The following is a 12,321-nucleotide window of genomic DNA, read 5'->3' on the forward strand; positions in this document are numbered from 1 at the left end:
AGTGACTCAAGTGCACACAGCACGAAGCTGCTTTCTCCCATCTCGGGGAGCAGCAGGCGGCTGGATAGGAATCGGGAAAATCCAGCCACAGCCAACACTTACCGTTAAATCAGTAAATACAAAAAAAGAAAAGTGAATGGGGTTGGCCTTTCCATCCAACACCCTATAAAAGGCCTCAAAAGCTTGTTTGCACTTTTTTCCCCCCTCAGACACCAAAAGCATCCGTGGAGCTCAAGTTTGAGGTGAAACCAGGCTCAGAGTCCACCTGTCCTTGCTGATCCATGGATTTCTGTGTGACCAGGTGAGTACCCTGTGGACCTGGTACCAACAGGTTCCGGCAGCCTCCGCTGTGCAGAAGACCTGCTAGTGGGCTTTCCTGGGCTCGGGTTGTCACCACATGGAGTCACTGAGAGTGAAGGTATCTTGAGAAAAATTATTGATGTTTGATGGATGGAAAAATGGTAAGCTGTGTGTGGTTCTGTGTGGTAAATATTTCAGTAAGTACAGTTATATGCAAATAAAAACACATGAAACAAACCTAAATAACTGAAAATGTGTATTATAGTAGAAAATATAGATTTACTTGCATTGCATAATACTCAAAAGTCAGGATTTATATATAACTACAGAAATGTTTTGCGTGTGTATGTAGTATTAGAAGACATCCCATGAAATATTAGCAGGGATACTCAGCAACATTCCTTAGACCCATTCAATTTGATTTCTAAAGTCCTATAAATCCTCCACATAAATTTGAAATAAAGGAGCATTCAGGGAAAAAGATGATTGGAACTTCTTTGTATTAATAACAAATTTAAAATTGAATTTGCCAGTAACCAGATTCATTTTGAGCATTTTTTTCTTTATGACATTTCAAATCATTTGGAGGAGTACTAAGCAACACTGTAGATTGAAGGGAAGGGCGCTAGTCTCCAAAAAGACTGTCCTCTCCACCTTGCCTTCTAAAGGGAATTAACTTTGTTTCTTGAAACTTTTCTGAAATAACGGTCTGGTGATTCATGTTGCAGAGAATCTTGTTAAGTAATTTTGTATTTAGTTGTTGGCCTCTACTAATTGTGTGTGTATGTGTGTGTGCCTTTTTCATTCTAGCTTTCCTGTGATGTTCTTGAGGGCAATGTGTGCTTGTCATGCAATAGATAGTCTCTGAGTGTATAATTAATGGTGACCAACCATCCTCGTTTATTCAGGACAGTGGGGTTTTCCAAGACACAGGACGTTTAGTGTTCAAACCAGGACAGTCCTAGACAAACCGGGATGGTTCCTCATCTCATGAGCCAGGCCCTGGGCCACATGCATGGGGACCTGGAGAACCAGAGAGACCTTGTCCCACCTCCATGGAATTTATATTGTATTTGGGAATTTGGATTTTGAAAAGTTAATGATGAGAGTGATGCGGGAGTTTGGCACAAGGGGAATCAACCTGAGGGGGCAGAGAAGCCCTATTGAGAAGGGCTGATATTTAGCTTGAGAGCTGGAGTTGGGACTGGATTTAGCTGGTTGGAGGGTTAGACTGGAGTGAGGGTGTGGGAGTGTGTTCAAGAAAACGTTTCAGGCAGAGGGACCCGCATGAGGACACCCCTGAAGCAGAGAGCCTGGTGTGTCCATGAACTGAGAAGAAGGATGGCTGAGCCGAGTCAACACAGGGGTAGGGGTGTGAGCCACACCGGCGAGGGGGGACAGGCAGGACCAGATCAAGGGTGACTGGGACTCTGTTCTAAGACCAGTGGGAACCCTCTGGAGAGATGCGAGTAGAAGGATGATGTGATTATCGTTTGGTCTAAGCATGTGGGTTAAAATGGACTTCATGGTTAAGAATGAAGACTTAATAGGCAAGATGGGAGGTGCTGGCAATAAGATTAGGAATAAGATGATTGTTCCCTAGGCCTGGGTGATGGCTGTGGAGTAGGAAAGAAGTAGAAAGAAAAGACCTTGGAGTGTAGAACCGAGAGAACATAACGGTACTTTCTTGCCTGCATGTGTCAGATGACACAGGGCACTGACTGTTCTTGCTGTTGTCCGTGCAGACCTGCAGGCGCCCCCTCACCCAGGTCTGTGTGTTCACCCCTCTTTGCAACTCATAGGCCCCTCCTCCACATCCTAAAAGAAGTCAGGCCTTACTTGTGCGGGGGTTGTCTCACACGGGAGACACCTAGGAGAGCCCCTCCAGGCATCAGAGCAGCCCCTTCAGCATCTCCATTACCCTCCTCCCTTCCCCTCTCTCCCTTTCCACACCCAGAACGACCCTGCTCAGTATTCCACATCCCCATGATCTTCCTCCCCCAGGCTTGAGAAGGGTGGGGCAGCCACTGGGGTGGACATCATGTGCACCGTCCACTCTGACCCCAGCATGTCCCGGGCTGGACAGAGAGTGACTCTACTGGGAGCTGAGCCATGAGACTCAGCGCGTCACCCACCTGGGCTCCTTCACCCTGGACTGGGACAGCCTCTACGTCAGTGGTGAGGGGCTGTGCTACAGCCACACTGTCTCTCCCAGTCGGAGTTCTGTGTTCCCTCCGTTGCTCTAAAGTGAGCTATGATCCATCTCTCTATCCTCCTGGTCTGGGTTCAGTCTTCTCATCACTGTGTGATCACTGGGTCCAGCCACCTTCCATCTCATTGCCTTCCCCCTGAACACCCCTCCACTCGTCCCCGCTGCTTTCCTCTCTGCTATTCCCACAAAGGTCCCTACATCCTTCCTCTCCCTTAATTCTTTATGTTCACCCCAACTCTTGCTCAGCTCCTCTCGCCTTCTCTCCACAGGTTACACCTATGGAGCCGTGGCCCCGACTACCAACAGTGAGTATTCCTGGCCCTGATCTCCTGGGTCCCATCTGCATTTGGAGTTTGGGAGCACTTGTTCTCCTTCACCTGCTGTCCTTGGTGAGGGAAGGACCTGGAAGGGCCCTAATTCATCCCTTCTCTCCCTCCCGGGTTCTGGTGGAGAGTCCCAGCCCAGTGTGAGAAAGCCTTAGACACAGACATGTTCTCCACCACATTCTGACCCCAAGTGGTTTTCACTTTAATTCTGCTAAAGCGCCGCCCTTGGTCCTCCTTTTCCAGGTATCCCATCCATCTGCCCATTTTTCTGCCTATCTGTCTCTCCTCCGAGTTCAGTCACTCTTGTTCACCTATCTCTCTCTCGGGCTTCTCTCATCCACAGGCTTGCTCATCCCTCTACTCACACAGTCACCCGTCCCCTCACTCTCATTTATGCTTCACCTGTGAATGGTGGTCCTGAGACAGCCAGTGCTGGAGCCCGTGTGAGCCTCGGGGCTCCTCCCACTCTGTCCCTCCCTGATGACAGCCCTCTCCACAGCTCCCGAGCTGGCCACCACGTCCCTGCATACTTGATCATCACCTGTGCCACCAGAAGCCACCACAGGTATCTGGGGGCCCCTTTTCCTTCCCAAGAGAAGCTCTCTGGCCCCACTCCCTATGAGCCAGGTGTGATCCAGGAGCTGGGAAACCAGGGTGTGAAATTCTGGTTTTAGGGCCATCATGCTGATCACAAAGATTATACCAACGATTCAGTCTAAGGCCAGCCCTCAGAGAGCCCCTAGTCTTGTGAAATTAACACACCATTATAATACAATGTGGAATATTTCGGGGAGAGGCACCTGGCATAATTTGGAGGGGAGGAGCTTGCTAGAGAAAGTTTCACCAGAATGAAGTCTTTAAGAATATGTAGGAGGGACCCTGGCAAATAGAGGATGAAGGGTTTTCCTGGCACAGAGGATTCCATGAGCAAAGGCTCCGGCCCAAAACAACATGCCGTATGGGGAGAATTAAAACGAATTTGGGTTGCATGAAACATAATGTTTAACCCGCAGTAGATGGATAAAATGAGACTGAAAGGTCAGCAGGAGCCAGATTGAGTAGAGCCTTGAGTGCCAGGTCAAGAGGGCTGAACTAAACACTGAAGGCCATAGGTAGCCATGGGTGGTACTAGAGCAGTGGTGGCCCTAGTGAGGTATTCATTTCAGAAAGATTCTTCTAGTAGTCCATGTAGAACATCCTTTAGACAGAGCATCCAGTGAGCCTGCTGGGGTGTTGGTCCGGGTGAAGGAAGTTAAGACCTGAGCTAGGACAGGAATGGAGAGAGGGAGTGTATGTGAGGACCAGTGTGCAAGGTGAATGGGTGTTACTGGGAGGGAGGAGGAGCTGAGCAGATATGCTGGTTCTGACTTGGGTGACCACACGGGTGGGTGATGGTGCCACTGGGACAGAAGACGACAGATTACAATGAGTGCAGGACTCTGGTCTGGTCTCAGGCCAGCTTTTAGAGATGGCCATCACTCTCCCTCTCGTCTTGCAGCTTTGGGGCACAACCTGAAGACCCTCACAGTCAACGTCACCATCTCCACCCTCTGGTATTCATCAGACATGAGCAACGGCTAGGCCACGTTCAACTTCACTGAGAGGGTCCTGCAAAGCCTGGTGAGACCCTGGTCCCAGCAGCTCCTGGTGGGTTAAATCCCACCCAGCCCCTCCTCCAACCCCTGTCCCTCCTGCTCCTCCTCCTCCTCCTTCCTCCCCAGCTGGATCATTGTTCAAGAAGAGCAGCCTGGGTCCCTTCTACTCAAGTTGCTGACTGGTCTCCCTCAAGTGAGACCCTCCCCTGAGCATTTGCCCCTAATGACCACTTTTGTGACCACCCCTCTCTGTCTCCACACTGTCCTCCCATTTCCTCCTTCCTGTTCTGGCCCCAACCCCAGAGGTTTCAGGACCTCTCTCTAGAGTCCCCACATCCCTCTCTCCCCAGGCCTGAGAAGGATGGGGCAGCCACCTGTGTGGACGCTGTCTGCACCCACCACCCTGACCCCGTGGACCACCATGCCTCTGTGCTGGGAGCTGAGTGTCTCCACCTGTCTGCTCTTCCTCTCGGTGGCTCCAGGCTCTGCAGCCCAGAGTTTATCCATCAAGAGAGAGCACCAGCTACATTTCCGCATCATCAGCTGGAACCTCAGCAACTCGGAGCTCACATCCTCGGAGTACACCGCCCTGCTGAGAGACACCCAGGACCAGGTGGGGTCTCCCTCTCCCGTCTCTCCTTGCCCTGAGGGCACCGTCATTCCTCCATCTGACTTACATCTGTTATGTGATTGTTTCAACCCTTCACTTTCCCTGCATGTCTGGGTTCTCTCAGTGTCCAGAGGTGATGTCCTAGCTGCCTTCCCCATTTCTCACAGGGGTAAACTGAAGCTCAGAAAGGGGAGTATTGTGCCTAAGGTCACACAGTGAGCTAGGGGCAGAGCCAGGATTTGAAGTCAGGTCTCCCTTGCCCCAAGGTCTGTGATCTTTCACTGGCTCCAGTGGCCCCCTGTGTCCCCAGGAGACCTTCATCTCACCCACTCTCCCTCGTGTTTGTTCTAGGTCACCAAGCTCTACAGAGGCAGCCAGCTTTGAGACATATTCCACTCCTGCCTGGTCACCTACTTGATGTAGGTTGACTAGATTGGAAGCATTGGCTGAGATGGTGGCTGATGACTCTGAGCTCCCGTGACACATCATTGATCTGGAAGTCACTTACATCGTGTCCATTCTGCCCCACATCCTTGTCAGCTAATCCTAACATCTCCTTCCATAGGTTTTCGGGGGATGAGAAAAGCATTAACACTTGGTGCCACCAACCTCCAGCATCCTGCTCCTCCTCCTCTTCTGGAGACTTTCAACAAATATCAGCAGTCTAACTGTGCTCTCCAATAGTGGAGCCGCTAACCACATGGGGCAATTTAAATTTTTTATACACCTATTGTGATACGGTTCACATATTGTGTGTGGGGAGGAGTGTATTTTTTAGGTTTTTCTATATACAATATCTTCTCATCTGCAAAACAAATAGTTTTACCTCTTCCCTTCCAATCTGGGTTTCTTTTATTGCTTTTTCTTGCCTAATTGCCCTCATTAGAACCTCTAGTACCTGTGATTAACATACGAGATAAGGGAAGACATCACTGTCTTGTCCCTGGTCTTAGGGGGAAATTTTCAGTCTTTCACCATTGAATATGGTGTTAGCCGTGGGTTTTTCATCGATGCTGTCTGTAGGTTGGGAAAGTTTTTTTCTATTCCTAATTTGTTGAGTGTTTACTTTTTTTGACATGAAGGGCATTGTATTTTGTCAAATTCCTTTCTGTATATGTGGTTGAGATTGCGTGGTATTGGCCCTTATTCTATTAATATGGTGTATTACATAATCAAGTTTTCAGATATTAAGCCAACCCTTCAACTAGAGGTGAGAGATTAAGATGTTCTCAAGTCTTTCTTGGGCGTGCCACAGCCCTGAGCCCTTGTGGCCTTCTAGATGCCCGCAAATACACTGGAGCTTTTCAAAGACCCCTGTGGACATCTCATTCTCCCAATTTTTCTTCTAAGATTTTGGCTCACCTCTTGCCTGCCTCAGCTGGTATCACTCCCTCAGGCAACTACAATAGAAAACAATTAGCCCTGATTGTTTTTAGCAAGTGCCCTGGGGACGGACTTTCCTCCCTGGGCAAGCTCTGAGTCAAGTAACAACAAGCCCTGAACATGGGGCTTTTTCAGGGAGATGCCAGGCAGGTCAGCTAGTGACAGTTCGGTGTGGATGGGTCTTTTCAGAGCTCCAAACCCATTATGGCTGCTGGGCTGCTGGATGTCTCAGCCACTATAGTTCTGAGAATGACTGTTTTCAAAGTTATGGAGGATATTGTGAGAGCAGGATGGGACAGTGCAAGTTATAGTGCCACAAGTTGGCTCCCTTTATCAAGATTCCACCATGTTTCTTCACTAAACCCTCCTCAGATTCTTACAAACCATTGATTAATTTCTAGACTTCTGAAAAGTTGATTTTGACCATTTTTACCAGTGTTCTCATTGTTTTTATGCATTTGCAGAAGTCCTTACTCCAAAGTTTCAAAAATGTTCTCCCTGTAGTTATTTATTTATAAATTAATTACTTTAAATGAAATTATGTGAGAAATTCAGTTCCTCACTCACATACACTAGCCACATTTTAAGTGCTTGATAACAACATGGGGCTAATAATGAGTGTATATGGTAGTGCAGACAAATGTTTACATTATTGCAGAAAGTTCTCTTGGACAGGACCCTGAAGCAGGGAATCTAGAATCAGGGTAGAATTCTAGACACCCTTATTCATCCCTTGTGCCCTTCGAGGTCTGACACCCACAGTAACCACACTGGAGCAGACTCCCTGTGTACCTTGCCACCTTGACACAGAGACTGGACAGAGTTGCCATCTATGAGGAATTCCTGCGCCTGACCCAGAATGGACCCAACTGCAGAACTTGACCCTGGACAGGAAGCGTATCCTTGGGGATGATAAGGCTCCCTGGTCATTGGGAAGGAAAGTGAGGCCTTTCCAGGGACTCTGGATGCCTGGGGCTTAGAGAGCATTGAACTTTCTCAGGCTGGCAGGAGGTGGCGTAGTCCCCTAGTCTTTACCCACCATTGAGAGAGAAAAGGAAACCAGTGTAATATAGGAGGCCCTCACCTTCTCCTAGACAGCTCTGTGACCTAAAGCTAGTCACCTCCCCTCTCTGGACTTTTGTTTCCTTATCTCTGCACTGAGAGCCACTGGGCCAGATGGTCAGTGAGGGCCTCCAGCTGTGTGTGAAGCAGACTTACAGGTTTGGGTGTGAATGTAGTTTCTGATCCACAGGCTATAGTTTGCCAAGTCCCGCTCTAGATGATCACCAATGCGCTAGAACTTTCTGCAGTGGTGGAATGTTCTATATCTGTGCTCTCCAGTGCACAGCCGCATGTGGCTGTTGAGTACTCGAAGGATGGTATTGTGACTGGTCTTTATTGTTACTGATTTTTAATGTTACTGAGGTACTAGAATTTTTATTTTATTTAACTAAAATTAATTTTAATTCAAAAAGAGACTTGTTGCTGCTCCATATCAGACAGCACACCTCTAAGAGGTTGTCTAGGTAGAGGTACAAGTAGGGGGACCATCACCCCTCCCCCCTGCCCACTGGGTGCTGTGTGTCCTACCCTCCTGGAGTTTATGTTGTAGCTGGGAATAACAAGAATAGAGAATTGAAGCTTATCAATTATTTGATGTGAACAAACTCATACTTGCAGGTGGAAATCAGAGAAGACTTCCCGCAGGAAATTACATTGTAGGTTAATCCTAGAAAATGAATATGAAGCAAATAGATAAAGGAGAAGGGGATGATGTGTTTCTAGGCACGGAAGAACACTTTTGAGTTGGATTTTACAAATTTAGAGAGATCCCATAGGCTTGCCAACTGTGATGACCCATTCTGCCCCCGGCTGTCATAAGAAAGTCCAGCCCAAATTCAGTCCTCTGTGCCCAGAGGTAGGAATTTGTTTTAGTTTATTACACTTTTGTTCTATGATAATGGTCTTGTATTTGTAGCAAAGTATGCTCACTTTTTAGAGATGGAAACTAAAATGGGGTGAAACATCATGATGTCTACTTGACTTTAATATTTCATTGAAAACATGGGATGAATCAAGGGTGGCAAATGTTAATAATTTATACATTGATGCAATATTGTTTTAATTAGATGGAATATACATTGTTAAATCTAGATGATGGATGTTTATGAGACTGTTCCCTTTATTTTTCTGTGTCTAAAAAGTTTTATTAAAAAGAGTGAAACACACTCACATGCACTCTCCATTTCATTCACTTCCAGAATATTCTCCCAACAGAGATGATGCCTTGACTGAGAAGCCTGGCAAACCTGCAGGAAGCCCCAGCCCATGGTAGGGGGCGAGTATCTTCATGCTGTGCCTCATCGAAGAGAACCAAGCGCACAGGGTCTTGGATGATGAGGAAAGTTGGCCAACCCTTGTCAAGGAGGGTTGAGGCACAGTGGGGTCACCAGGAGCCCTGGGGTGATGACAGGATGTGGCTTACCCCACCACATGTCTCCCCAGACCTCCCCTTCTGGGCCCTCATCCTCATCTGCTTGGCGGGACTCCTGGTGCTCATCACAGGCCTGATCTGCTGTGTCTTGGTAAGACATGACGTGTTGCTTGTCTTCTTACTATTGGGTTGTAAGAGCTCTTTATATATTATAAATACACGTCCTTTTCTAGGGATATGTTTTGCAGATGTTTTCTCCCAGTCTGTGCCTGGCTTGCCTTCTCCTTCACCACATGAGTCATTGGGGAAATGTAAGTGACAGTCATCATGAGATTCCACCACACTTAAGAGTGGCTAAAATTAAAAAGACTGACTATAGCAAGTGTTGTTGAAGATGTCAAGTCACTGAAACTCTCATCGAGTGCTGGTGAAAAATAGCTTGGATGCGTCTTTAAAAATTACATACGTCTACCCAGCCATTCCTCTCCTAGGAATCCATCCAAGGGAAATAAACACATATGTCTATACACAGACTTGTACACACATGTTGATAACAACCTATTTATAGTAGATAAAAATGGAAAACAACCCAAATGTCCATCTACTGGTGAACGGATACACAAAGTGTGGTATATCCCCACAGTGGGATACTATGCAACCATAAAGAAGAATGAATTATTTTTTTTCTTTTTTAATTATTCTATTGAAATTATAAAGGGTTTTAACATTGTGTAATTTCGGGTGTTCATTATTATTTGTGAATTTCTGTATAGACTGCATCGTGCTTGCCAGCGGTAGTCTAACTTTTATCCATCACCATGCATATGTGCCCCTTTAACTCTTTCACTCAACACCCAGCCCCCTTCCCCTCTGGTAACCACTAATCTGTTCTCTTTATCCCTGGATATGTTTATCTTCTACATATGAGTGAAATAATGCTATTTGTCTTTGTCTGGCTTATTTCGTTTATCATCATACCCTCAAGGTCCATCCAGGTTGTTGCAAACAGGACGATCTTGTCTTTTTTTTTCTGGCTGAGTAGTATTCCATTGTATATAATACATACCACATCTTCTTTATCTGTTCGTCTGTAGCAGGGCACTTGGATTGCTTCCATGTCTTGGCTATTGTGAATAATGCCGCAGTGAACACAGGGGTGCATAAATCTCTTTGAATTGTTGATTTCAGTTTCTTTGGATAAATATCCAGTAGTGGGATAGCTGGAAGGTATGATATTTCTATTTTTAATTTTTTGAGAAATCTCCATACTGTTTTCCCTGGTGGCTGCACCAGTTTGCATTCCCACCAGCAGTGTGTGAGGGTGCCCTTTTCTCCTTATCCTCTCCAACATTTGTTACTTTTTGTCTTGGAAGTTATAGCCATTCTGACAGGTGTAAGGTGATCTCTCATTGTAGTTTTGATTTGAATATTCCTAATAGTTAGTGATGTTATACATCTTTTCATGTGTCTGTTGGCCTTCTGTATATCTTCTTTTGAAAAATGTCTGTTCATATCCTCTGCCCATTTTTAGATTGGATTATCTGTTTTTTTGTTGTTGGGTTGTATGAGTTGTTTACATATTTTGGAGATTAACCCCTTGTCAGATATATGATTTGCAAATATTTTCTCCCAGTTGGTGGGTTGTCTTTTCGTTTTGTGTGTGTGTGTGTGTGAGGAAGATCAGCCCTGAGCTAACATCTGTGCTAATCCTTCTCTTTTTTTCTGAGGAAGACCGGCTCTGAGCTAACATCTATTGCCAATCCTCCTCCTTTTTTTTCCCCCCAAAGTCCCAGTTTATAGTTGTATGTCATAGTTGCACATCCTTCTAGTTGCTGTATGTGGGACATGGCCTCAGCATGGCTGGACAAGCGGTACGTCTGTGCGCGTCCGGGATCCGAACCTGGGCCGCAAGTAGATGTTCGCGTGCACTTAACCACTAAGCCACAGGGCCGGCCCTGTCTTTTAGTTTTTTTCATCGTTTCCTTTGCCTTGCAGAAGCCTTTTAGTCTCATGTAGTCCCATTTGTATATTTTTTCTTTTCTTTCCCTTGCCTGAGTAGACATCGTATTGGAAAAGATGCTGCTAAGACCGATGTCAAAGACTGTACTGCGTATATTTTCTTCTAGGAGTTTTATGGTTTCAAGTGTTAGAGTCAAGTCTTTTATCCATTTTGAGTTAATTTTTGTGTATGGTGGAAGATAATTATCTATTTTCATTCTTTTGCATGTGGCTGTCCAGTTTTCCCAACAGCATTTATTGAAGAGACGTTCCTTTCTCCATTGTATGATCTTGGCTCCTTTGTCAGAGATTAACTGACCACAGATGTGTGGTTTTCTTTCTGGGCTTTCAGTTCTGTTCCATTGATCTATGAGTCTGCTTTTGTGCCAGCACCATGCCATTTTGATTAGTATAGCTGTGTAATATATTTTCAAGTTAGGATTGTGATGCCTCCTGCTTTGTTCTTTCTTCTCAGGAATGCTTTGCCTGTTCAAGGTCTTTTGTTATTCCATATACATTTTAGGATTCTGTGTTCTATTTCTATGAAGAATGTCATTGGGATGCTGATTGGGATTGCACTGAATCTGTAGATTACTTTAGGTAATATGGACATTTTAACTGTGTTTATTTTTCCAATCCATGTGCATGGAATATCTTCCCATTACTTCAGGTCATCACTGATTTCTTTCAATAATGTCTTATAGTTTTCATTGTATAGGTCTTTAACCTCTTTGGTTAAATTTATCCCTAGACACCTTTTTCTTTTTGTTGCAATTGTAAATGGGATTGTATTCTTGAGTTCTCTTTCTGTTAGTTGTTAGTTCATTATTAGAGTATGGAAATGCAACTGATTTTTGTAAGTTGATTTTGTACGCTGCAACTTTGCTGTAGTTGTTGATTATTTCTAATAGTTTTCTGATGGATTGTTTAGGGTTTTCTATATTTACAATCATGTCATCTGCAAACAGCAAGAATTTCATTTCTTCCTTTCCAATTTGGATTCCTTTTATTTCTTTTTCCAGCCTAATTTCTCTGGCCAAAACCTCCAGTACTATGTTGAATGGGAGTGGCGAGAGTGGGCACCTTTGTCTTCTTCCTGTTCTCAGAGGAATGGCTTTAAGTTTTTCACCATTAAGTATGATGTCGGCTGTGGGTTTGTGATATAGGGCCTTTATTGTGTTGAGGTACGTTCCTTCTATACCCATTTTATTGAGAGTTTTTATCATAAATGGATGTTGGATCTTGTCAAATCCTTTCTCTGCATCTGTGGAGAGGATCATGTGATTTTTATTCCTCATTTTGTTAATGTGGTGTATCACATTGATTCATTTGTGGATGTTGAAACATCCCTGCATCCCTGGTATAAATTCCACTTGATCATGGTATATTATCCTTTTAATATATTTCTGTGTTCAATTTGCTGATATTTAGTTGAGAATTTTTGCATCTGTGTTCATCAGCGA

At 45.2% G+C, this 12,321-nt stretch overlaps 1 long non-coding RNA gene across 2 annotated transcripts; it reads left to right on the forward strand.

Annotated features, from left to right (window-relative positions):
- The first annotated feature begins 224 nt into the window (after positions 1-224).
- On the forward strand, positions 225-4,445 carry LOC131403269 (uncharacterized). Of its 2 annotated transcripts, none has more exons than XR_009219353.1 (3): positions 225-301; positions 2,782-2,817; positions 4,337-4,445. It is a non-coding gene; the product is annotated as an uncharacterized LOC131403269 (long non-coding RNA). The 2 variants fall into 2 exon arrangements; XR_009219354.1 differs by lacking the exon at positions 4,337-4,445 and adding an exon at positions 3,182-3,306.
- The last annotated feature ends 7,876 nt before the right edge of the window (positions 4,446-12,321 follow it).

The sequence above is a fragment of the Diceros bicornis genome, unplaced genomic scaffold (assembly GCF_020826845.1).
Source record: "Diceros bicornis minor isolate mBicDic1 unplaced genomic scaffold, mDicBic1.mat.cur scaffold_61_ctg1, whole genome shotgun sequence".
Classification (NCBI taxonomy): domain Eukaryota; kingdom Metazoa; phylum Chordata; class Mammalia; order Perissodactyla; family Rhinocerotidae; genus Diceros; species Diceros bicornis.